The 27,976-nt window shown below is 34.3% G+C and overlaps 2 long non-coding RNA genes across 2 annotated transcripts; one reads left to right on the forward strand and one right to left on the reverse strand.

Annotated features, from left to right (window-relative positions):
* Positions 1-590: 590 nt before the first annotated feature.
* Positions 591-26,402, forward strand: LOC111048471. Its single transcript, XR_002605906.2, has 3 exons — positions 591-675; positions 15,554-15,667; positions 26,219-26,402. It is a non-coding gene; the product is annotated as an uncharacterized LOC111048471 (long non-coding RNA).
* Positions 7,838-10,731, reverse strand: LOC120353404. Its single transcript, XR_005572352.1, has 3 exons — positions 10,668-10,731; positions 9,173-9,294; positions 7,838-7,892 (listed from the first exon to the last, which is right to left on the reverse strand). It is a non-coding gene; the product is annotated as an uncharacterized LOC120353404 (long non-coding RNA).
* Positions 26,403-27,976: the final 1,574 nt, after the last annotated feature.

The raw sequence follows: 27,976 nt of genomic DNA on the forward strand, positions 1-27,976 counted from the left end.
TTTTCAAATTAGATCACAGTTTATAAGGAAAATCATGCAGTATCTGGAATTACTCACACAGACTTTGAAATGATTTTTGGGGTTTCAATTCAAATGATAACAACCTACTATTTTATTGTGTCCAACATTATTTCAGTGTCAAGCACAAATGTCTCCCATAAAAAATCAATAATCTCCACCTGAAATTAATATCAAATGTTTTAATAACAGTAACATTGTCAATAATTTTGAAATTATTGCCACCATTACTATGGTATCAAATGAAAATATTGATATATTATCAATAATATTGATACTGTGAAATGGAAATATCAAAGTCATAACAATCGATATATCAAACTAATTCTAACTTTTTTCCCGGGGAAAACTGATTTTATTGCATTCAAAAATGTAGAAATCAGGATTGTATTCTACTTTTACTTATTTGAACTATGTAATTTGAATAACGCATTTCCAAACAAAGATGTAGATGATGTTTGAGAATATGTAATTTTTAATAGTCGATAATTATTATTTATCAATGTATTGATAATATTATATCAACATTTTGGGTCTATTGATAGAATGATCATAATGACACGATGCACATTGCACAATGAACTTTGCAAAGGACCAACGGTTTTTCGAATGAGTTTCGTAGTCAGTAATTTTTGTGATTTTATCCAGGAAATATAGGTAAGTCGAGTGATTTTGTTTTTATCGATGTACCGTAGAATGGAAGAATAAATTTATTATAAGTCTAAATACTTATATATTTTAATGATGAACTTTTCGAAAGACTATTCATAGGCCATGCATAACATAACCTAATAATAATAAGAGAAAAGCCTCTTGAATTTATCATTGCTGGTAATAAGATGATTATTATTCTAGGCAGACACATTCCAGGGTTATATGCTGGTACATATAAATTTAAATGTGTAGCAAAACTTTTCATTTAGCCTAACCTGAGTGGATGATTGGTGTAGAATAAAATGACACATGACACAAACATTTCACTGTTACAAAATGGACTGTATTACATAAGAAGATCAATGACACAAAATATCTTAATATTACGAGTGTTTTGCACTTTCACTCATTACACAAGAAAATCAATGAAACAAAAGATCTTAATATCATGAGTGTTTTGCACTTTCACTCAAAAATAGTCAAATTGTCTGTACTTCATAGTTCACAACTCATCACCAAATCACCAAAACCCAGTTCATGCATAGGCAGCATGGCCAGATGGTTTTACACAGGAAGCTCTTAACAGAGTGCTCATATAATGATACAAAAACGGCGGTAACATACCCCCCACCTTGAGGGTATACCTTCTAAATATAAAAAAATTAATTCGAAGAATATACAAAGAAAGAATAAGCAATAAAAAATTGAATCAATTGTTAGGAAATGGTAATAAACACAATTTGTTTACTGGTCTTTTGAATTCTCCATTGGTGGTTTTTACTGTAGCTACTCTAACACAATTGTCACGTCCAGGATGAATTGCAGTCACTCTTGCAAGTGGTCATTTGAAGGGTGGTAGGTTGCCTTCCTTGACAACCACCATACTGCCTGGTTGAAAGCAGAGGAGTTGGACTGCCACTTGTAGCGCTGCTGCGAGTTGGAAAGGTAGTCCTTTGACCAGCGTGCCCAGAAGTGCTGTTTCATTTGTTGCACATGTTGCCACTGATTGAGCCGATTTTGTGATATATCTAGAAGATTAGGTTCTGGAAGGTTGGTAAGAACACTGCCAATCAGAAAGTGTGCTGGAGTCAGAACAACAAGGTCTGATGGCTCTTCAGACATTGGAGTAATAGGCCGGGAATTCACTCAGGCCTCTATTTGAGTAATTAGAGTGATGAACTCTATTATTGTTAAGCATGATTGACCAATAACTCTTTTCAGGTGAGTTTTCACTAGTTTAACTGAAGATTCCCATAAACCGCCAAAGTTTGGTGCACTTGGAGGCTGAAAGTGCCACTTCATACCCTCTTGAGCAATTGAGGTTTTGAATTTTTCACTGTCCAAGATGTGGTGAATCTCTCTTTGGGCTCCTACAAAATTAGTTTCATTGTCAGAGTACATTTCTGATGGTCTCCCTCTTCTGGATATGAAACGTTGCAGTGCAGCAATGAATGAAGCAGTTGACATGTCTTCAGCTAGCTCGAGATGAACTGCTTTGCAGCTGAAGCAGATGAATACACAAATGTAGCACTTTGTTCCTTGTTGTCCTTTTTTCGAGAAGGTTTTACAAAAAATGGGCCACAGTAATCGACTCCGGATACTGTGAATGGTCTCAGAGGTACAGTCACTCTGGGCATTGGAAGATTACCCATCAGCTGCACCTGTAGTTTTGGGCTGGTTCGGAAGCATCTCACACATTGGTGAAAAATACAATGTGTAAGATTTCTGCCTCCAAAAGGTCAATATCTCTGCCTAATTGTATTCAGCATTGCTTGAGGTCCACTGTGTTTTGTTCTCACATGAACATCATATGCAATCAGTTCAACAATTTTGTGTTTTTTGGGTAACACAATTGGATGTTTTTTGATCCATTGGTAGATTGGAGTTTTGCAATCGTCCTCCTACTCTGATTATTTCATCTTCATCTAAGTAGGGATGCAATGATAAAAGTTGACTGTGCTTGTTCACAGACTTTCCTGCCTTGAGCTCTTCTAGCTCCTTATGGAATGACTCACTTTGAGTAAGTTTAATTAGTTTCACTTATGCAGATTGCAATTCTGCTACTGACAGAGCCCAAGAAACTTGTGTTCTGTGTGAGGATGAGTGACAATTTTTGATGAATCGCATACAATAGGCTAGAATACGCAACGTCTTTGATAATGATGAATATTTATTTACATTGATAGCATCTGTCACAGTAAGAAAGGCAATGGTTTGAGATTTACGCCTCTCAGGAATTTCTTCTTCTCTTAGATTGATTGTTTAATTGGAAGCAAATTCACTGCTAATCTCTTTGTTCTTGAGAAAGGCTGGCCCTTCCCAATATAAGTCGTTGTTCAATAATTTTTCAGGCTCAAGACCTCGAGACAAGAAATCTGCTGGGTTAGAAGTTCCCTGAATATGATTCCATGATTGTACGTTGCTCAGATCCTGGATTTTTGCTACTCGATTAGAAACAAATGTAGTCCAATGTGATGATGGGGCCTTAATCCATGCCAGAACAATCATTGAGTCAGTATACAGATATATGTTTTGTATTGGAAGATTCAGTGCATCAACAACAGTCTTTGTCAATTCTGCCAATAGGAGAGCTCCACACAATTCTAGTCTTGGAAGAGAGACCTTTTTTATTGGCGTTACTCGATACTCAGAAGTGACAAGACAAGATATGTTTTGTGAAGAACCAATGCATCTTAAATATACACATCCACCATATGCCACTCCAGATGCATCAGAAAATCCATGAATCTCATATTGATTTGCAATGATTTTGTTTGTAATACACCTGGGAATTTGCAATTGAGTGAGAATTGGTATTGTTTGTCTGAATAACATCCATTGATTTGCAATCTCTTCAGGCAGGGGATCATCCCAGCCAATCTTACATGTCCACAATTTCTGCATTAATAATTTTGCTAACAAACCCACAGGGCCAATGATTCCCAGAGGATCAAATATTTGACCAATAGCTGACAAGACAGATCTCTTTGTTAACTTGTGATTGAATTGTTTGTTTTGAAATGTGAATTGAAAGACATCTGTTTTGGGATTCCAAATGATACCTAATGTTTTGATATTCTGATCTTGGTCCAAGTTGAAAGTTTTTTGTTCAATATCTTCATCAGGAACATTTTTCGAAACTTCTGGGTTGTTACTACACCATTTCCTCAAATAGAAACCACCACTTTTGACTAAGTTCCTTAAGTCATTTACAGTTTTTTGAACTTCTTCAACTGATTCACCACCTGTTATAGCATTGTCTACATAAAAATCATGGAGCATAACTTTTGAAGCCTTTGGAAAATTATCATTCTCATCATAGGCCAATTGGTTCAATGTTCGTGTTGCAAGATATGGTGCACTAGCTGTTCCATACGTGACAGTTGATAATTTGTATATTTTGATAGACTCCTTTGAATTTTCACACCACAGAATCAGTTGGAGATTGGTTTGATCGAGATTGATCAGTATTTGTCTATACATTTCCTCAATGTCAGCTGTTGTAGCAATCTTGTGAGTTCTGAATCTTAGGATGATATTTATCAATGAAGATTGTACAGTTGGTCCTACAATTGAAATGTCATTCAATGAAGTTCCAGTAGAAGTTTTACATGAAGCGTCAAATACAACTCAAACTTTGGTTGTTGTAGAGGTTTCCTTGATGACTGCATGGTGAGGAATGAAGTAATTTGTGGATGAATTAGCTTCTTCTTTAGTTATCTGTTTCATGTGTTGCATGTTCTTATATTCTCTCATGAATTTGATGTATTCTGTTCTGACATGTTCATTCTTTTCTAACCGTTTTTCCAAGTAGATAAATCTCTTGAGTGCTGTGTCATAGGATTGACCTAGTTCACTCAACTCTTCCTTCAATGGAATTGTTACAGAGTATCTGCCATCTTGATCTCGTTGTGTTGTCTTTGTGTAGTATTCTTCACAATATTTGTCATTTCCACTAAAGAGCCTGTTACCCTCTAATTCTTCAATTTTCCAAAAATTGTTCATTGTGTTGTTAAGTTTTTCAATATTGTTGTTAAGTTGCACACTGTTGATAGGTATGAAGTTTCAATGTTGATGTTCACTTTGCCAGAAACTAACCAGCCAAATGTTGAATTCTGGAGAGTTTGAGATGTCTCATTGACCATAATTTTTTGGTCACAAATTATGTCATAGAATAGTTCTGCACCAAGGAGAATATCAATGTCACCAGGTGTGTGACATTTAGGATCTGCCAACTGTATGTTTTCAGGAATGTTCAGCCTTGAAATTGGTATTTCAATGATGGGTAGCTTCTGAGTGATTATTCCCAAGACAATACATTCAATGGATGCCAAAAATGAAGTCATTCTGGATTGAATGTTGCAGTCAACTGTGTGACATGTCTTTGTAGAAGATTGTCCAATACCACTAACTTCAATAGCTGATTTCTTTCTTGGAAGTTTCAGGAATTGTGCTGTCCTTTCAGTTATGAAGTTTGATTGAGATCCACTGTCAAGCAAGGCTCTGCATAGATGAGGAGTCCCACGACTGTCCTTCACGGTGATGATTGCTGTTCAGAGCATGATATGTGTATTTGATGGCTGCTTCACATTAGATGTTGATGCAATTGTGTGTTGTATAGGAGGTGGAGATTTTTCCTTTTGAGTAGACTGATCAGAAGATTTGTTGGGCCTATGCAGTAGTGTGTTGTGTCTTCCACTGCATAGTTTACATCGGCCTGACTTACAGTCTGCAGCTGCATGACCATCCTGGAGGCAGTTGAAACACATGTGAAGTTTTTTGACCTCCCTTCCACGTTCAGACACAGATAATGATTTAAATTTCTTACAATGGAATAGTTGATGGTGAGGTTCAGCACATAGTTGACAATTTGGTTCCACTGCAGCATGGAAGTTGTTTGAAGTAGGCCTCTTGTTGTGAACACCTTGGTGAGATCGACTAGATGAAGATCCTTGAACACTTGAGGAGGATTTGCTTGTTTCAATGGACTCAAGCACCTGGCATTTATGCTTCAAGAAGTCTCCAAGTTGCTTCATGGTAGGTAATTCTGAAGTTTCTAGGGAATTTTCCCATTCACAGAGCATTACAGCATCCAATTTTCTTGTGATAATATAAACTATCAGAGTGTCCCAGTGCTCTGTGGGTTCACCAAGACCTGTTAATGCTTGAATGTGCTTCAATGAATCATCCAGGAGATGTCGTAGAGATGTTGAAGAAGCCTTGTCACATTTGTTCAGATTGAAGAGTGCATTTATAAGCTTGTTGATGAGAACACATTTATTTCCAAAGTGATCAGTAAGTAGCTCCCATGCTACTTGGTATTTTTCAGCTGAGCTCTCTAATGGCTGTAGAATCTCAGCAGCTTCACCCTTCAATGCTGCCTTTAAATAGTAAAATTTGTGAGTCTCTAACAATTTTCTTGAATGAATTAGGGCGACAAAGGTATCATGAAATGATGGCCACTCATCATAATTTCCACTGAATATCGGAAGCTTTATCTTAGGGAGTTTGAATGGAATATCGTTGATTTCAGGTTTGATGTTTATTTTTGTTACTTAATGTTTTGAAATCAAATTTTCAGCCTGAGCACTCAAGTCAAAAAATTCTTTTTCGAAATTTTCTCTCTCACTTTCATCATCAGATTCATCTGACATTTCTGCTAACTCAATTTGTTTCTGTATTCTATCAAATTCTTGCCAATATTCATTTAGCTTTGACAATCTAATTGTCAATTCAGTAATGTCAATGGTACCTTTAGAAATTGCTGACTTAAATCGTGTTAGGTAGGCCTACCTACAATGAGTACCGTATTCAACTTCAAAGGCCTATAGCGGCCTATTGAAGCTCTATCGAAAAAAAATCAAATTAATAAATGAGTGCTTTTACTTTTGGCATTTTTGGAATCTACGGGTTATATTACACCAAGAGAAATAAATATTGTTAACGTTTTTTAGGCAATTTTATTTTAGCAGTCCCCTTTTTGATCATTGGATAGGTACGGTCCCGGCTGATATACTTAAATAAGAATCGTGAGTCCCATTGCCTGCCTAAATCAATATGCCTTTTCAGGCAAGGTTCAATTAGAGACTCCTACCAGTAAAAGCTATACGAATATTAAAAATTATTATTATTATAGATTATTGTAACACATATGACATGTACAAAGTGTATTCAAACAGGCGAACTAATTCTAATAATTATTGTTGATATAACTATATATTGCTAGAATAAACAGGTTCTGTTATGGTACTTTAAAAAACACATAGCCTATTTTAAAATGGATAAATATCTATTAATTATAGAAGGTAACTAGTACCCTTGTGATATTCCAAAATGAAACATGATTAGTTTCGACTTGTTCAATAAGGACTCTCTTGACAATGACATAATTAGAAACTGCATGCTCATGCTTATTTTGAATATTTTAGGGTAGGCCTACTAGTTATTTTCTATAATTATTAAACATTAAAGTTGCCCTATTAAAATTAATACTTATTAGGGTATTAATTAGAACTAGAGTAGCCATTCAAACTCCTTATTTACTATAATGTTCTAAAAGCTTATTAATTTTAATCAAAGCCTTGGAAATATAGCCTAGAAGGTAGAATTGAAAGTGATTATATTTGATGTGGCTTGGAACATAATATTTTCAACTTTTGCTTGAGTTATTTTTCATATTCAAAGAATTATTACCCCTTCAATGCAGTACATAAGTACTATTACTTAATTCTTAATGCAATACATAATTGTGATACCCTATTTTATATCCAATTCAAGTCTATTATTTAACTACACGTTACCTCTAGCATTTGCTAGTCAGCAATGTTAAATAATGTTATTATTTCCAAAAAAAAGTAGAAGCCTTACAGAACCAATAAAGTTGTTAATAAGAGTTCGATGCTGTTGGGTTGAATATAATTTTAAAAATCCCTCAAGTATAAACCATCAAAACTCATTTTATTAGCTTCATGTCACTTGCTGTTTTATTCAAAACTACCTGAATTGAAGCAGTTTGCAGGAGCGATCAGAAGAAGAAGATATTATTATGAATAACATGAAATAAAACATCAAGATGTACTGAAAAAATGAATATATTTCTTAGATTAGTCCATCTCTTTCTTCTGTAGGCTACTACATCATACATGAATCATATCCATGGAATATTATTCATAGTTGATTTTCTTTGTCATCCTCTACTTCTGGCTGGTACACCTCTAGGCCTGAAATCAAAAAGTTATTGATAATTATTTATTATTCATTATAAAAAAAACTTTGCAAAGTGAATTCTGAAATTGATTGTTTGTAATCTGTATAAGTTTTTAATTATATTTCTTGGGAAGAAACCCCCCAATAATGACAAAGTAATATTATATGAGAAATTCCAATAAACCAACAATCAGTTGAATTATTATTGGCATCAATCTGTAAGTTGTGTAATTCTGAATGATTGATTGAATAAATAAATAAATCTCCATGCAGGATTGGGATTAATCAGTGTGCCCCAAGGTCAAAAGAACTTGTTGGTGAACAACATATTTTTGGATACCATGAACAATTCATTTATTTCTGTGGTCAGTAGGCCTACTTCTCGACCGTTCGGTTTACTAAACTCTTCCAAAATGTACTGCATAAAGTAATTATTGGTTCTATATTTAAAGAAACAAGTTTAATGAAACAAATCGAATATAATCAATTAATTGCTTAATCTGAAATGATGATTATCTACAACATTATAAGTAGAACTAAGTGATTTGAAATGAATACCAAACTGTAAATACATAAATCTCAAAATAATGCAGGTATTTCATCCATGAATTCAATCATAAATTTTAAAAGGTGGAATCACTGTCATTAAAGCTATTATTCAGTGTTTTCTACCAGCACTTGCTGAGTGAATTTTTGAAGTCATCTATTCATAGTTCTAATGTATGGTCATTCATAAAGTTCAAAATTCACTCAAGATCAAGATGGACAGTTGAGAAGATTGTTTTAAAAACAATGTATTCACTTATCATTCAGGGAATAGAGCTGTTCATAATATTTGGGATTCCTTCCATAAAGAAATAATTTATGTAACAAAATCTAATAATGTGATAACATTTTAACATCAAATTATGTATTTAATGTTATCAAATTATTAGATTCTGTTACATAAATTATTTCTTTATGGAAGGAATCCCAAATATTATGAACAGCTCTATTCCCTGAATGATAAGTGGATACATTTTTTTTAACACTCTTCTCAACTGTCCATCTTGATCTCATGTGGTTTCACGTTGTTTTGAAATATTGTATACTGTAAGCTATTAATGATTTCAAAATTCAGTCAGTTTTTTAATTATTTTAATCACATACCATAGCTTTATGTCTTACTAATTGAATATCTAACATCAAATCGATAATAAAACATCGAAGTGGATAAACTTTTTAAAAAATGTGAAACTGTATAAAATGACATCGCCTATATAAAGTTTAAAAAATGAGTGGAATTTTATCTTACCTAACTTATTCTTATTCTAACTATGGGTTCCAATGACTTTTTCCATCCTGGTCAACAAAAAAGAATTCATATGAATTTCCTTTTGAGCACATTCTCTTCAATATTTTGTTTGTAAATGGTACCTGAAAAAAGAAACATATTTAATCTTTCAACATATATCAATTTTGGAGATAAAGTGAAGTTAATCATCAATGATAATACATAGTTTGGACTTTGAATAAATTAGATGTGAACTGGGCCTCAATAAACTATTTACATAGTGTATAGTATACTATAGCCTACTTACATTAGGCTATATACTATAGCCTACTTACAAGTATATAGCCTACTTACATTTGTAGCACATAACAGAAAACACTTCAAAGTTTTATAATATTAATTAAAACAGGAGACACACGACATGGATAGATTAAAAACACTAAAAAACTTACATTACACACTCTCTGCTCAGTCGAGAAAAGGGACACAGTTCCTCGAAAATTTCCGATTCTAATGTAAGTTTTTCAGTGTTTTTAATCCATCTATGTTGTGTGTCTCCTGTTTTAATTTATACTATTTACATTGATATACCTGGATCACGCAATATATCGATCAATAGAGCATGAATAAGTGTTTCAAATACATTTACTATTTTAGTTTTAAATGAGTTTGGTAGCAATGGTCAACCAGAAAAATAGTACCTATTTCATCTTTTTTTCAATGGCAGTCTTTCAATATTCAATTACACTGACTCTGATCAAGTTATTTCTATAACAATCTATGTAATTTTGTTTCCAAGTGAATTTAAATTAATTAAAAGAAGATTAATTTATGGATAGGTACCAAAGACAAAGTAAATGTTCTAATAGTCAGGTTAGTTTTGTTATTGTAATGATAAACTATGGGTTTAAATATTTTGAGGTGCAACAATGATAATGGAATTTTAGGACTTAGAATGTAATGAAATACTTCAAAGTCAAATGATGATGTTATTTCAATAAATCGGTTTGTGAAAACTACTAGCTGCATTATAAAAAATGTATTTTGTGATTAGGCCAACTCAATGAAAGTGTAAAAGATTGTTAGCATGAAATGCTATCTTATCTTATCATGTAAAATTCAAAATGTTATCTTGGTTGAATAATGTTTTGAATCTGATCATTTCATGTTAATTTAATCAAGCAAGCTTGAATGAGTTTAAATCTAAATAGGTAGTTGATTAGATTTCTCTCTTTCTTGTGATAATTCTCTACCATACACAAACTGGCTAGTCTAGGCTTTACATTATTATTAAATACTAGAAATATACTTTAAATAAATAAATAAACATTCGTCAACTTCTAACTTGAAAAATGAAAAAGATAGCAATTTAGACCTAGAGACTAGGTTATTATTAAAGGCCTACGACAGTAGGCTACCTGAATAAAAATTGTAAACATGCTGGTAGGCTACTTATAAAAATTATTTTAAATTATGTACGGTAGATCTTTATTATGAGAAATTTAAGTCTACTTACTTGAATCCTCTATCACATCAGCAATTTTTAACCATATTCTATTTTTCAAATAGGTAATTCGTTGTGCAGGTCTGGAAAGTACAAAACTTTGAACTGTCGCATCAAATTTATAATGAATTTCACGCCTTTCTGTTGTAAATCCATTTTCAATTTCTCTTTTAAAAAGTATAAGAATAAAGAAACCAATGGAAATATTTTATACCTCAATTTTCTATTGCAAATTAATTTCACAGTATAATATTAGCAATCCGAAATCTGACAACCAACAGCAAAATAATTTCAAAACAAACCATCCTAAAATTAAAAATTGAGGTTAAAAAGAACATGGCGTCTGATCCAGAGAAAGATTATATTCTGCCGGTGTCACGTGATCAGAGCAGAAAAATATTTCGAAGCTGTCTGTTCCTGTCGACAGAATCCCGAAATTAGTTCTTTTTCGACAAAACGGTTCACAAGCAGTGATCGGTCGAAGCAAAATAGCATTGTGATGATAGGCCTTAAAATGAACGGCGAAATGAACGACAGTTCGTCTCTGATTTGAACAGTTCTTTTTTTCTGCTCAACTTTCTGCCGATGGGTGAATACTCCCATAAGAACCAATGTTAATTTAAAGTGGATTCTGTCGTCTGCCCGTTACGAAAACACACCTTAAGCGATGACTCAAGGACAAGGATGCTCTGTGACCGATCGTCTCACAAGGACTGCCAAGTGCCGACTGAATGATGCTCGGCGGGCGACCGGATTACGCGAGTGCCGACTGAGCGACCGACACGTACCACATGCACGAACGCGAAGACGCGATACGAAATAAAACAGGAAGACAAAATAATGAAAACTCAAAGTCAAAAACGAATATACGATAATGAGTTAACGTATTTGAAGATAATATAGTCACTATTCAACATACAGTTGACACAGTCACACAAGAATGATATTATTGCACAAGATTGATATTATTGTCACACATGAATGATATTGTTGTCACACATGATTGATATTGTTGATATCGATAGTTGATATTGTTATAATGTTTTATAACAAGATTGATAATGTTATAATGTTACAGTACATACTGGTAGTCATGAAGCTTACCAAGTTCATGAATTCACAAATCTCACAAGACGAAGTTCATTACACATAAGTTCACGAATTCACCAATCACACATGATGATGTTTATTGCACATAAGTTCATGAATTCACAAATCCGGTCGGAGTAACCAAGCTTATGGATGATTGGTGTAGAATAACACTATTACCGAAACCCTATTTTTATAACGCCAACCGAAACCCTGGGCCTGTGAGACCACCATAGTAAAGTAATGCATTTTCCAGCGTTTTTGTTAGGTAATGTTCATAAATATTGCTCTAAAATACACACAAGAATGTAGGATAGTAAAAACAATGCTTTTTATAAAAACTGTAATTTTATTTAATTATAAAAAACAAGAACATTATAAGAAGTTATTGTAAAATAAAAAACTAATACTTGAATCCTTGCTTGTATAAACAAAATCTGTTTTTACTTTGAACTTAAATTGAATAATTTGTGTAATAAATGCAATAAACATGGGTAAAATAAAATTAATAGCCTAACCCAATCTTAAAAGATACTAGAAATAACATATGGAAAACGGTAGACAATTGCCAGGCAATAAAAAGTTTTATGTGTAAAATAAAAATAATAAAAAATGGCAGAACTAAATATTGAAAGTAAAGTGTAATAGTCTTCCTAATTGGATTTGTTATAAATTGCTTGGTCATAAAAGATAAATGTGTAAAATTTTCAAAAAATTTAAATGGTGGAGCTAAATATTGAAATGAAAATATACTACTGTGCCTAAATGGACTTGTAATAAAATAATGTTCAATAAAAACCAAACATAAGATCTTACAAACAAAGAGGATGTCACAGTTGTTCAGTCTTATGTATTCAGGCAACTGCTTTTTTGGCGCAGGTTATGCACACTTTCCTGGAGCATTCGAGACAGATAGGTTTCTTGCAGTCAATACACTTGTATGCTGTCTTCCTTCTCTTTGCGGATGGGCAGGTAGAGCACGTTTTTCTAATTTCGAGTCGGTCACTTGGTCCAGCTTCATTATCACTTTCCACATTTTCTGCCACTGGAAGGTTTTCACCTAACGTCTTCTTGATTGTCTCCCTTAGCTCAGTTGGAAGGCTTGGAATTGAAAGTCTTTTTGGAGATGTGGGACCAAAAGTTCATAGCCCAAAGACTTGATGAAATCAAATCGTGTCATGACAGGAGAGCGACGATAGCACATGAACAAAATGAAGGCATTCACTGTGCCGATGTTTAGTAGCCTGTAAAATAAGGCAAGAGGCCAACGCCTGGTTCGACGACTCGATGAGAATATGGCGCACTTCATGTCTATTGAGTCTACCCCACATTTAGTAGCATTGTAATAACAAATAATTTCAGGCTTTTTCTTGTCTGCGTTGGTTTCGATGGTATGATGCATGGATGATATAAGTATAACTGATTTGTTTTGCTTTGGAACAAAGCTGACTAGAGTCGTTTTGTCTCTGAACCCATACAGGGATGAGTTAACAGGGCGATTGGGATTTTGAAGGAATTCCTCTGGGATTGCCTTCTTGTCCTCTTCAAGGTCCCAACATAGGTCAGCTTCCTTTGCAACAGCTCATCTACAACTTCCACTGAGCTGAACCAGTTGTCTGCTGTTACATTCCTGTTAGTAGAGATTATAGGTTTGCATAATCTTATGACTGACTGAGTTGGTATACTTTATTTCTTTTCTGCTTCTGTAAGACCTACTGAATCACTGCCCTTTCCTGTGTAGATGTAGGCATTTAGGAGGTATGATGTTTTTGCATCACATAAGCACATTATTTTTATGCCATATTTTCTTGGCTTCTTTGGCATAAATACTCTAAACCTACATCGTCCACGAAAAGGGACAAGCATCTCGTCAATAGTTACATCAGTTGACACTGAATATACACTCTTGCTGTTTGTCACGAATCTCTGAAATATTTCGGAGATCGGAGCAGCCTTATCATTTACTTTTCTCTCATTCTTGTTTCGATATCATCAAATCTAAGGCACATGAGAAGAATTTCAAATCTTTTCTCAGACATTGTAGCGGAGTAAATCAGACGGCTAAAGTAGTCTTTCTTGAATAGTGACGTTATCTTCTCATCATTGGATTTCAGGATAGATGAAATAATTAACAAACCGATTAGAGCCTCTATTTCTTCTTTGTCTGTGTTTCTGTAGTTGTTTTTCTTTGTTTGCTCTTGTAACCTTGACCTTACTCTTTCCAGTTTTGTATTTGTATTTGTAACAATTATGTTTATAATATTTTCATCAAAAAGTAGCTCCCATACTTCTCTTTTAGTAGGCGCATCACCCAGAAGCCTTGCCCTTCCTTGTATTCTGGTAGAGTTCTTACAATATTTCTAGCTGGTGTTCTTATGTTAGTTGGTGGTGGACGATTTATCCAGGCATTAGGACAGCTTTTCTCACTCTTTTTCATCCGCTCAACATAGTAAATTTCATCTTCATCAACGTCATCTTCAGGAATACAGTTTGCTACAATGTGCTCAATAATGTTTTCGACATTTAGTAAATTTGAATCTTCTTCTTCCTCTTCTGAGCTCAATTCTGACCGTTCTTGCTGTATTATGAAGTCTGGGTCTGCATTGGAGTCATCTACAACAATGCCATCACTATCGCTATAGTTATCCCAAAGAAGATCACGAATATGGTCGCTGAAATCAGCATCTCTCGGATTCAAAATTTGATGTTTTCGACGTCCTCTGTTTAGGCTATCCATTTTCTCTGTACACTCTTCCTATATAACACAATACACAACACATATAACATAAAACTATAACTGAAACACTGTTTATAGTAAGATGAAACCCTGGGCCTCTGAGACCACGCCAAACATTAACCGAAACCCTGGGCTTGTAAGACCGTACTCCAAACAACGTTAACCGAAACCCTGGGCTTCTCAGACCGGCACGTTTTTGACAATTCACCCGTCAAGGTCAAGACACTGAACGGAACTGAACAAACAATATGTCACCGAGTAGTGGAGAAGATGGAAGGAAGGTATTGGGGGGATGGGGCGTGTCCGTTAAGCAGTGTTGCCAATATAGGTTAACAAAAATTCCCTTGGGCCTGTCAGACCGGGGTTTCGGTAAGAGTGATAAAATGACACATGACACAAACATTTCACTGTTACAAAATTGACTGTATTACACAAGAAGATCAATGACACAAAAAATCTTAATATTATGAGTATTTCGCACTTTCACTCATTACACAAGAAAATCAATGGATCAAAAGATCTTAATATTATGAGTGTTTTGCACTTTCACTCAAAAATAGTCAAATTGTCTGTACTTCATAGTTCACAACTCATCACCAACTCGCCAACACCCAGTTCATGCATAGGCAGCATGGCCAGATGGGTTTACACAGGAAGCTCTTAACAGAGCGCTCACAAAATGATACAAAAACGGCGGTAACACTGAGTAGGCCTAATTGAAGTCACCACAAACTAATGTACACTCATGTTATTATAATGAACTTAATATCAATAATATATGACTGTGGATTGATAAATTAAAATTTATTCAGTTGTTTTCTGGACCGGCAGGCTTTATTTAAACTTTTCCAGTAAGCAATTGATTCATTTATTTATATTAACAGCTTTATATCTTATCCCAATTTAGAAAAACTATCGGTGTAGTCCTCTCATTTTAGCAATATTTATATTTCATATGATAAGAGAGAGTGAGACTGTGTGTTGCAACATGTGTGTTTTTCCAATTTTCCAGTCAAAAAATATTATTTGAAATAGTTTAATTATAAGTAAACTTTTGTTTCATCTCTGATAGGAGCTGTGGTGATGAAATTTTCCAACACAAAAGAAAAAGACATAGAAGCAGTACGGTAATCAAATACTGGCTGAAGTCTCCAAAAACTCGGTTTACCAGCAAAGAGAAATCTAAGTAAGTCTCAATTTTGATTAATTTGAAACAGAATATAAAGTAAAACAATTTTTTTCTATGAGTGATGTCCACATGAGCTCAAGGCTTGTGCTAATCATTATAAGTTAGTAGGCTAATCATACGGGTGAGTCATATGTATGGGAACCTTTCAATAAATTAGAGACTGTTGTAGATATAATACTGTAGCTTTCAGGATATGTTACTGGTCAAATACTCTAACTCTTGATGTACGGTACTACTCAATTTCAACCCCTTCATAAGGGGTTGACTAGGTTCAGAATGTATAATATGGTGACTTAGTTTGTTTAGTTTTGATAGAGTTTTAACTGGAATATTTTTAATGTAAACGCCTATTGTGTGGTACATTATTTTAAAGGGCTTTTTAAAACAAGAAACATAACATCAATTAAAATGTACTATGAAACTTGAATCCAAAACGGTGGCTGATTGAAGTTACAGTTTGAAAAGAAATGAGGGGTTATAACTCAAATATTTTTAATGTAAACACCCATTGTGTGATACATCATTATAAAGGCCTTTTTAAAACTAGAAAGATGACATCAATAGAAATCTATGATACTTTTATTCAAAATGGCGGCTGATTGAATTTTATCAATTATTTATTTAAAAACAAAAACTTCAATCAGCCGCCATTTTCAATAAAAGTATCATAGGAGATTTTTATTGATTTCATCTTTCTCGTTTTGAGAATGCTTTTAAGATAATACACAATGGGTATTTACATTCGAAATCTTTGATTTACAACCCCCAAGTCACCCCCTTATGAGGAGTTGAAATTCAGTTGTATGTCAAAAGGTGGAGTATTCGACCAATAACTTATCCTGAAAGTTACAGTATTATATCTACAACAGTCTCCAACTTATTGAAGGGTTGAGGCCTGTGATGTTTTGAAGATAAATTCAATTTTAATATAAATTATTGTTGTTTCACCACTTTATTAAAGCGAAAATCTCCCTATTGGCCATCCAGACATTTCTAACAGTGTCCAGCTGTTAGATTGCATAATATATCACCACTTACTAGGAAACATCCATTTGTCTGAATAGGACTTTATAGTTGAATTTAATTTTTATTCAGTCTTGTGTAAAATTATTTTAAAGTTAGGGTAGAGAATTTACTTCACATTATATTGTGGTTATTCAAAAGTTTTATAAGATTTATAGTTTTTCAATGTAAAAATAAAGAATTGAAAAGGTTATTCATTCAGAATAATTGAGGTAATCCTTCTACATCTTTTCACAATAAAATATTGTAAAAATGTATTCTAAAAACGTTATTTTCATGTGAATTTTTGGAAATTTTCATGCGAAAGAAATGACCAAATGTGGGATAAGAAATGTAGAAAAACTGTTTTATTCATGCTCTTTTCTGAGAGTTCAGTATACATGTTCAGTATAACGTGAAAATGTAGAAACAAAAAAAAACGTTATTTTCAAGTTTCAGGTTCACGTACTTTTCATGTGAAAAGTTGGAACATTTACACTTCTTTTCACGTGAAAAAATGTGATTTTCTCAACTTTTCCACCAGAATATGACATTATAAAGTAAAACTGTGAGGACATGATTTTCACGTGAAAAAAACGCTCTTGTGTTATCTTGGACTTTCCTTTCAGGAGATTGATTGATTGATTGATTGATTGAGTACTTTATTTATGTAGATTACAATATATACTGGCTTATACACTTGTATACAATAGCTTGTATACGGAGCTTTGGACATATCAATGTCCATTCTTTGGGAAGAATATTAAAAATATCCTCCCCACTAACTCTCTACCAAAACGTTAATTTCGTTATTTAAACTAAGGATTTATTTATTAATGGAAATATTGTAAAAGTTTTAATCAATATGAATATTGAAGAGAAAAAAACAGAAAATTGATAAAGTAAAATAATTATATAGGTAGATAAGATCAAATAATTGATTAATAAAATGAAGTAGGTTCAAAGTCGTCAATTGTACTAACTACTGCCTTAGAAATCTCAGTTTTGAGTTGATTGAAGTCAGCTATAGCTTCAGAAGTCAAAGGAAAGGTCTTTGCTGTAAGAAGCCGTTTAGCTTTATCTGAATAATTAGATATCCATTTGGAATAGTGTGCAAACATTCCAATTGTTCGCTCAAGAGCCTTTCTATTATCTGGGGTGGAGGATTGAGCAATGGTTTCAGACGTTCAGGGTCAGGAGAAATTGTCCCATTTTCAATTTTATAGCCAAGCAAGCTTATTGAAGTAAGTGAATATTTGCTTTTTTCTGTATTGATTGTAAAATTATATTTTTGTACTGCATCTAAGAATTTTTTGAGATTCAAATCATGTTCCTTCTGATTCTTACCACATATTGTCACATCATCCAGGTATGCATACGTTTTTTCAAGTTTTTCATTATTAATAACATTATCAATGACTCGCTGAAAAGTGGGTACACCATCTGTCAGACCAAAAGCAAGCCTTCGAAATTGATACAAACGGCCACATGCCTCAAATGCAGTGAAAGGTCGATCTTTTTCTCGTAGGGGTACCTGGTGGTAAGCGCTTTTCAAGTCAATAGTGGTGAATACAGAGTTTTTTGAGACCTTAGAAACAATATCTTCAAGACTAGGGAGGGGATATGCGTCAAGATGTGTGTATCGGTTAATAGTTTTAGAATAGTCTATTACCATTCGCTTTTTGTGATTTTCGTTCTTCACTACAAATGCTTGAGCTCTCCAGGGAGACCTGCTTTCTTCAATAATTCCATCAGCTAGCAGTTTCTCAATTTCTTTCTCCATGAAACTAGTGTCTTCAAGAGAATGCTTTCGGGATTTAGTAATTATAGGTTTAATGTCTTTAGTTAAAAACTCAAAAAGTGGTGGAGGTTCTATCTTTGCTGGAGCCAGATAATTGATAGTCAATGGGGGTTTAGTTCCTCCAAATGAAACTCCAAGTTCAGAGTGTTGATTAAGTAAGTCATGTCCTACGATAACATTAGCACACAAATCAGGCAATACACTGAATTTTGTTTTGGGGTAATGTTGACCTGAAAATTCTAAATGAGCTACACAATAAAAGGAAATGTTCTTTCTTAGTGATGTTGAAGCCATGGACACTGCACCAGTTGTAGGGTACATTTCAAGTCCACATTTTTTAGCAAAACAGTGTGAATAAATGTCTCAGAGCTTCCTGTATCTATCAAAGCAGAAGTAGGAATGTTATTTACCTGAGCTTGTACTAGTGGGCAGGAATAGCATGAACTGTGAGATGCGCGAGAGGAGAGATAATGGAGTGAGAGTAGGGAGGCCGCTCGAAACTAAGAGAGGGGAGGTGACTGGAGCTTGTTGTTGACTTTCCTACTGCTTATGCTATTAGGCATATGCAAACCGGAGCGATGTGCACCGTACGGAGGTCAAGTTGTGACTGAGTCAAATGCTTCCCCCACCACTAAAATTCTCTCTCGGGCTACTGCGCATCTTGAACTCAGAGCTCATGCTATTCCTGACGGGCAGTACTGTAGCATTTTCAAGAACAGTAGAGGCTGCAATAAGCGCCGAAGATGAAGAAGTTTTAGTAGATTTGCAGACATTTTTCCAATGACCTATTTTCTGGCATTTTTCGCATGAGTCATTTAGTGCAGGGCACTGCTGACGTGTTTTAAGTCGCTGACGACCACAAAAATAACATTTTTGAAAACTTGAGCTTCCAGTTTTTACAGCTGACAAATTTGTTTCTTTACATGAATTTTCTGAAGAATTATTGAAGTTGCATTAAGAGTTATTTCAGAAGAGTAAGAAGCTGATTGATTTCTGGCAGATTCCAAGGCACGTGCTTTTTCAATAGCTTCATCAAGAGTTAGCTTGTCAAACTCCAAAAGTCTCAGTCTTATCTGATGAGAGCTGAGGCCCCGGATAAATGAATCACGAATGTATGTTTTCCTATGAGTTTCAGAATCAACATCTGCAAACCCACAATTCTTACTCAGTTGTTGTAAAGCTTGGTTATATTGTCAATTGTCTCATCTGAAGACTGTTTTCTAGTTGCCAATTTATGTCTAGCGAATATTTCATTTATTGGTTTTGCATATGCAGATTTTAGTGCGTCAATAGCCGAAGTATATGAATTTTTGTCGGCAATTGTTTGATAAACAGAATGAGATAGAAAGTTGGTAAGCAACCGCAACTTACTTTCATCATCGATGTCTTCTTCGTCAAAAGATGCGATGAAATTCTCAAAAGTCTTTAGCCAGAAGTTCCATTCTTGTAGAGCTGTTGGAGAATTCGGATCACCATCAAACTTGTCTGGTTTCAAAAATTTGTCCATCGTAACGCGAATTTTCAGTTTTCGTTTTCAGAAAAGATTTGAAGATTATACATTTGTTGTTGAATAGAGAATAGAAATTGATTGACTCGTATTTGATAAGATGAATTGATTTGATGATTTTAGATTACTGATCAATAAATTGTAATGAAAAACCTCTGCATTCTAGGCTTTATTGATCAGTAATGAATTCATAACAGATTCAAAATTAGAATAAATAGTTCAACATCTGATAACAGAAACATAAGAAGAAAAACACTAGTCATATGATGATTTAATATCATCACACAGACATTTATGGTTTTTTCCCATTGGTGATGCAAAGCTAATACAAGCAAATGGCTGATACAAAGTCCAACAGCTGAAAAAAGAAGCTTACATGAAACATTTTTGAAATTTGTCAGCTGTTGAATGATTACATATGAAGCTTTCTTTTTGTAATTATAGTGTCCAGCTGTTAGATTGCATAATATATCACCACTTACTAGGAAAAATCCATTTGTCTGAATAGGACTTTATAGTTGAATTTAATTTTTATTCAGTCTTGTGTAAAATTATTTTAAAGTTAGGGTAGAGAATTTACTTCACATTATATTGTGGTTATTCAAAAGTTTTATAAGATTTATAGTTTTTCAATGTAAAAATAAAGAATTGAAAAGGTTATTCATTCAGAATAATTGAGGTAATCCTTCTACATCTTTTCACAATAAAATATTGTAAAAATGTATTCTAAAAACGTTATTTTCATGTGAATTTTTGGAAATTTTCATGCGAAAGAAATGACCAAATGTGGGATAAGAAATGTAGAAAAACTGTTTTATTCATGCTCTTTTCTGAGAGTTCAGTATACATGTTCAGTATAACGTGAAAATGTAGAAACAAAAAAAAACGTTATTTTCAAGTTTCAGGTTCACGTACTTTTCATGTGAAAAGTTGGAACATTTACACTTCTTTTCACGTGAAAAAATGTGATTTTCTCAACTTTTCCACCAGAATATGACATTATAATGTAAAACTGTGAGGACATGATTTTCACGTGAAAAAACGCTCTTGTGTTATCTTGGACTTTCCTTCAGGAGATTGATTGATTGATTGATTGATTGAGTACTTTATTTATGTAGATTACAAATATACTGGCTTATACACTGTATACAATAGCTTGTATACGGAGCTTGGACATATCAATGTCCATTCTTTGGGAAGAATATTAAAAATATCCTCCCCACTAACTCTCTACCAAAACGTTAATTTCGTTATTTAAACTAAGGATTTATTTATTAATGGAAATATTGTAAAAGTTTTAATCAATATGAATATTGAAGAGAAAAAAAACAGAAAATTGATAAAGTAAAATAATTATATAGGTAGATAAGATCAAATAATTGATTAATAAAATGAAGTAGGCTGAAAGTAGATCAGGGTTATCAAATTTCAGTAATATACAGCAGTATGCAGTGGATAATTGAAATAACATGAGTTATATAATATATATATATATATATATATATATATATATATATATAGATATATATATATATATATATATATATATTATATACAATTCGTTCTATAACATGGTTTAAAGGTTTATATTGGTGGAATGGGTGGGATGGTGTCATGTGATCGTTCTAGGGCCGGACAGTTTCAGTCATTTGTTCCAAAATATGTTTTTTAAAGTCAGGTTGAAACTCGCTCGGCTCTCGATAGACCTGATAGAAACAGGAAGTGTATTCCATGCACGACATGCACTGACTAAGAAGGATTTTGTGAAAATAGTAGTTCGATGATTGGGTATCCTTAAAGTACTTTCTCCAGTTCTAGTATGTGAAGCATCTATCCTCCTACCTTCAGAGACAAATTTGAAATCATCTTTAAAATAGTTCGGATTACCGTATTTCAAGATATCTCTAACAAGCTTGACTATTCGAAAAAGCCTCTGATCGGGAAGCTTCAATGTTGAACTAGCAATGTGGGCTGGGGTGATATGATCATGGCGTTGGAGAGAGTAGACGAAACGTAGACAATAATTTTGGCAACGCTGTAGTTTATCATTCAGAGTGACTTGCATATCATTAAGAACAGAATTACAATACATTAAATGTGGGAAGATGAGAGATTGAACCAATAATAATTTAATGTTTCTAGGGAGGATATCGTGCATTTTCTTCAATGCATGCATGGCTGAGAATACCTTTTTACAAGTTTTGTTCACTTGCTCTGACCAGTCAAGAGTATTATTCATAATAATGCCTAAATTTTTAACTGAGCTACAGTAAGGAATGTCATTACCGTCTACACTAACTTTGTGAATCGATTCAAGGTCAATATTGTTTATAAGACGAGAATATCCAATTATAATGGGTTGTGTTTTGATGGGATTAAGCTTAAGGCCATTTTTCTTTGTCTATTCCACTATCGAATTGATATCCTGATTCATTATTCCAACTGTTTCATTAATTTTTGTTATGGGACAGCTTAAATAGATTTGAAGGTCGTCTTCATAAGTATGGAAACTGGAGAATTTGATAATGGAAGAAAGGTCATTAGCATACAAAGTGAAGAGGAGAGGGCCTAAAATTGAACCTTGTGGTACTCCATGCATAACGTTTTTCCAAGTTGACTTTTTGTCACCGACAGATACACATTGTTTCCTACCTAATAGATAGGATATAAACCAAACTAACGAGTTGTGACTGAAACCAAGAATAGCCAACTTATTCAGAAGGACTGTATGATCAACAGTATCGAATGCTTTAGAAAAATCAAATAGGGTGAGGATGGTGCATTTTCTTTGGTCCATAGCTAACCTTATATCATCAGTGACACGAAGCAGAGCTGTCTCAGTTGAATGGAATTTTCTAAAGCCTGATTGAAAGTTATGAAGCTTACTATTGTTGTCTAGAAATTTTACAACTTGAGCATGAATGAGTCTTTCTAGCACTTTGGACAATGCAGGTAAAATACTGATTGGTCTAAAATCCTCAACTTTATTGGGTGATGGAACTTTATTTAGAGGGCGAACCAGAGCAAACTTCCAGTTTTCAGGGAAAATGCCTTCTTCAAGTGACTTGTTGAAAATGTATGTAATGGTTGGTAAAACAGCAAATAACATCTTCTTGATAAATTTAATAGGAATTTTGTCTACACCCGTAGCATTACTATGAATACGTTGAATTGCTCTGAAAGTGTCTTCTTCTGAGATTGGATGGAAATGAAATTGATCAGTGATTGGTAAATCTAAGTTTGTAACCTGCTCTTCAAGATCATCTATATGATTAGCAATGACAACTTCGTCGCGTTGGTTAGAGTGTGGAACGAAATGGTCATTTATATTATTCAATGGTAAGTCAATTTGTGGATTCGATTTCTGTTTGCCAAGCCCGAATTCTTTTATTCCCTGCCAAAGTGATCTAGAGTCTTGTCTATTGTTTGTCATAAACGAATTCAAATACCTAATCTTTGAGTTCCGTAATTCCTGTTTAACCCTATTTCTAAGGCTCCTATACTCTATCAAACTGTCCAAGTCAAATGTCTTTTTAAATTTTCTATGTGCTTTGTCTCTACGTCCCATCATCTTAAGTATGTCTTCAGTCATCCACGGTACTCGTCGTTTTCTATTAATCCTCCTTGTCACATAAGGTGCATGTTTGTCATACAAAGTCAAAGTCCAATTCTCGAAAGTCTTGACCATGTCATCAACTGAGGGTAATGCTTCAATTTGATGCCATGGAGTCTGAGCCACATCAGTCAGGAAGGCGGCTTCATCAAAGTTTTTGAAGTCTCTATAAGTGATAATTTTCTGTTCTGGCTTGGGTATCTTATGGAAAAGTACACAGTAGATCAAATCATGTCTAGAAATAGCTGGGACTGAGATTTGGCCTGCTTGAACAACCTCATTGGGATCACTAACAATGAGAAGGTCAATGAGTGTGTCTGATTCATTAGTATGATGAGTTGGATCGAGGGGTAAAATAGTCATGTTTAGGCATTGGAAAATTGTAGTCAGTTGAAAGTAGTCAAAGTTACGATTCGTCATGTTCAAGTCGGTGTTCATATCCCCCATAACTAGTATACGGTTATAACAAGGCATAAGAGAAAGCAAGGCATTTTCGAAATCTGTGAAATGACCTATTTTTGGTGGGCGATAACAGATACCAACGAGTAATTTATCATTACTAGATAAGGATAATTCAAGTAGCATAAACTCTGGTCTGGAACAATACTCTTGTTTAAATGTGATTAAAACTTTTGTTTTGATACCATCTTTCACATAAATTGCTACACCCCCACAAGCTTTATTTAATCTATCATTCCGGAAAAGATTATATCCAGGCAATGCAACAAAATTTGATGAAATACTAGGCTTCAAAAATGATTCGGAAATTCCGATTATATTGAAGTCCTGGAAACGGAAGATTGCTCTGAGTTCATCAATGTGGCAACTGAGGGATTGTACGTTAAGGTGAGCAGCCTTGAAAAGTTTTTTGAAAGAGTGGAGCTTATTTGCTAGAAACATACCTGCGTCATTATGACTATTATTGAAATAATCATACCTACTTGAGGGCGAGCGAGCTGACGTGTCAGTGAGAGGCATCATGGAAGCAGCAGACCAATCGTGAACCGACCTCAGAACAACACATGACGGGGGAAATGGGGATGAAACTGATAAAACTTAACCTAAATGAAAAAGTCTCTTGATTCGAGTGCATTCAGTATGCCTTGACAGTTCGGCTCCCTTCACTATTTAAAGCACTAGTTCAAAAATTCACTAAACACAATAAGATGTAGATGTGTGGAGTTTCGGTGATGAATAATCCTAATGGTGAATAAGATGAAGATTGAGGAAGAACTGGTAGTGGAAGATCTGGTCCAAGTGGAGATAGAGCGAGTAGGTATCCAGTAGTGGAAGAATCGGGTCCAAGTGGAGGTAGAGCGAGAAGGAATCCAGTTGTGGAAGATCGAGTCCAAGTGGAGACAGAGAGAGATGGAATCCAGTGGTGGAAAATTGAGTCCAAGTGGAGATAGAGAGAGATGGAATCCAGTAGTGGAAGATCATGTTCATGGTGGAGATAGAGCGAAATGGGATCCAGTAACAACTGAAAAAGAGAAGAAGAAGCCAGCAGAAAAACGAAAAATCTTTGAAGAAAGTTATCAATAGAGGAAAGATACATAATACAACTGATAATGAATAATATTCGCATAAAATTGAAGAGGAATAGTATGATTTAATGTGGGAAAGAATCGAATATTATATGGATAAATATATGGATATTATAATATAATATATGGATATTAGTAGAAGGTAATCAGATAGAAAGAGAAAAGGTAGAAAGATAAAAAGATATAGAAAGAGAAATAAACATTTGAACATGCTGGATAGCAAGTGGAAAAATCACAGGGAAAATAATGATAATAATAGGGAAGAAAAGAAGAGAAAGAAGGAATGTGCACAAATTACGAAGAACTTATGAAACTGAACTATAGAATAAGAAATAGAACATCGCATTGTGATCTTGAATTAATCAAGGAGAGAAGAAAAAGAAGAAAAGAAAAAGAAAGAGAAGAAGAAGAAGGAGGAGGAGAAGAAGAAGAGAAGAGAAGAAGAAGAAGAAGAAGAAGAAGAAGAAGAAGAAGAAGAAGAAGACGAAGAAGAAGGAGAAGAAGAATAGAGAAGAATAATAATCATCATCACAAACAACAATATTCAAGTAATCATTATAAATATAAGATCAAGAAGAGAAACGGGAAAGAAAAAATAAGAAGTAGAGGAGACGATGGAGAAATGATGGAGATGATGACCAGACATTCCTATGCCCATGACGGTCGGCCGCAGCGTTGAGGATCTTGAGACGCTCCGCAGTCAGATCCTCGCGAATGGTGACGCCGGAACCCTTCAGCTTCCTCTTAGCGTCGAAGATCATCTTCCTGGTCCGGTAGCTGCAGAGTCGTACTATGATGGGTCGGTCCTTGGGTTTAGCTTGCCCTTGTTGAAGTGGTTGACGCCTTCCAACGCGATGCGAGCGGTTGCTTCCGCCAGAGTCACGGGCACGTTCAGCTTCTTGTTGAAGACATCAAGCGCCAGCAGGTCCGTGTCTTCTTTGTCAGAGGAGAGGGAGAGTCATGCATATTTAAATACATTTTTAGGTTATTAAAAAAAATCGCTAGCAGATTAATTCAGGAAATGAAATCCTTATTTTTTAATTTGTAAAGATTGTATACTTTGAACTGTTATTTGTTCTAGAAATGTTCAAACACCGGATCCTGGAGGAAAATCTGATTGCTACAAAAATTGAGATTGAATTGAGGTACAGCAACATAAACCAGTATGTAGCTCAAAAAATTGCTACTTTAAACAGGAAGAGATTAAAGTATTCTGGAGCACCACAATAAGGACCTTTCTTGATAGATAAATGAAATGCATATGAGTTATTTTAATAAACAAACTTCTCACATTATTCATGTCTTAACTATCTACATCCCTTAATTTTTCATCAATTTGTCAATAGACATCTATTCACTGAATCCAATCCACTCATATTAATATTATAGATAATTGAACAGGTATACTTTCTTGTCTAATGCCAGTTGCAGCTGGGTTAAAATATTATAATCCTTGCAAATGTTATCTTCATCCTAAGCTGCTCTCCTAGATTAAAAAGAGGATTTTTTCTATAGAGGAGACAGGCTGCTTATAGATGGCTATTGATCTGTATTGATATCAATTGTAACGTATTAAAATTCGATAAGCAAGCAAAATTGCTAATTGAAAGAATTTTATAGGTCTGGAGCAATCAGCTATTCCATTATTGCCAAGTGCGATAACAACAAGTAAAAAATTAGATAATAATGGGTACCATGGCTAAAATTAGAACAGCTGAATAGAAAAGAATTTTATTTGCTATTTATTATATTACATAAAGTATAGGGAATTTTGAGGTTAGGCTTTAATACCTACTGATCGGCAACCTAGTAATCGATCAAGCCGTATAATATGAAATCTAGCCAGACACCTTGGCAAAAATGTGTTGTAAACAAATAGTATTCAACTAGAGGATTTGGAAAGCACATGGCTAATTGTTGTAGAGGGAAAAACAGCTTATAAATTCCAAAAATATTCATTATCTGTAATGAGCATGAACAAATACACCAAAATAAATAAATTAGAATATTAAGGAAGTAGGATAGTCATAGGCACATGGATACATTAGTGAATTTGCATGAACCAATCAAATTACAGTAATCAATGGGCAGCAATAGAGAGCCTATTCAAATTTATCTATAAATGATAAGAATTTATAAATTATCACTACCCAGTTTTTGTATCAGATATGGTCCGAGTAATTATAAAATATAATACCTAAGATATAGGTAATAATTTAGCAGATTGGCATGGACTATTTGATCTTTTTAATGGCGTAGTAGTGGAATATTTAAATGTATGCAAATTTCTAAGTCGGAAATAGGATTGTAGAAAATAAGGGTAGGACTTGCCCACTTGCCTGCCAGACACTGCCATGGAATGCCACTAAAATTTTATAAGTCCCTTTGTTAAATTGTACATTTGGAAGACTTAATATATAAATTCATTAATTAATTTTTTATAAGTGATGCTGCATTAAAGTGTAAGTCATTAGATATTTATTTATTCCCTGATGACTACAAGGCGCTGACTCCCGGACATTTCCTTGTTCATCGCCCTCTGTTGGCGGTTCCTGAAATTGACGTGAGTGATGTCAACGAGCACAGACTGTCTCGTTGGGAAAAGGTTAATCACTTCACTCAGAGATTGTGGAAGAGGTGGGAGAGTGAATACCTCCACACTCTTCAACAGAAGAATAAGTGGTTTGAGAGTGACACAAACCTTCAGGGTAGGGCAGTTAGTATGGATTAAAGAGGACAATTCATCACCCTTATCATACCCGTTAGGTAGAGTCACCCAAATCATAAGTGATGCTAAGGGTGTTGTGCGCTCAGCTCACATAAACTAACTCTGGTGAGT

The sequence above is a fragment of the Nilaparvata lugens genome, chromosome 10, assembly GCF_014356525.2.
Source record: "Nilaparvata lugens isolate BPH chromosome 10, ASM1435652v1, whole genome shotgun sequence".
Taxonomy (NCBI): domain Eukaryota; kingdom Metazoa; phylum Arthropoda; class Insecta; order Hemiptera; family Delphacidae; genus Nilaparvata; species Nilaparvata lugens.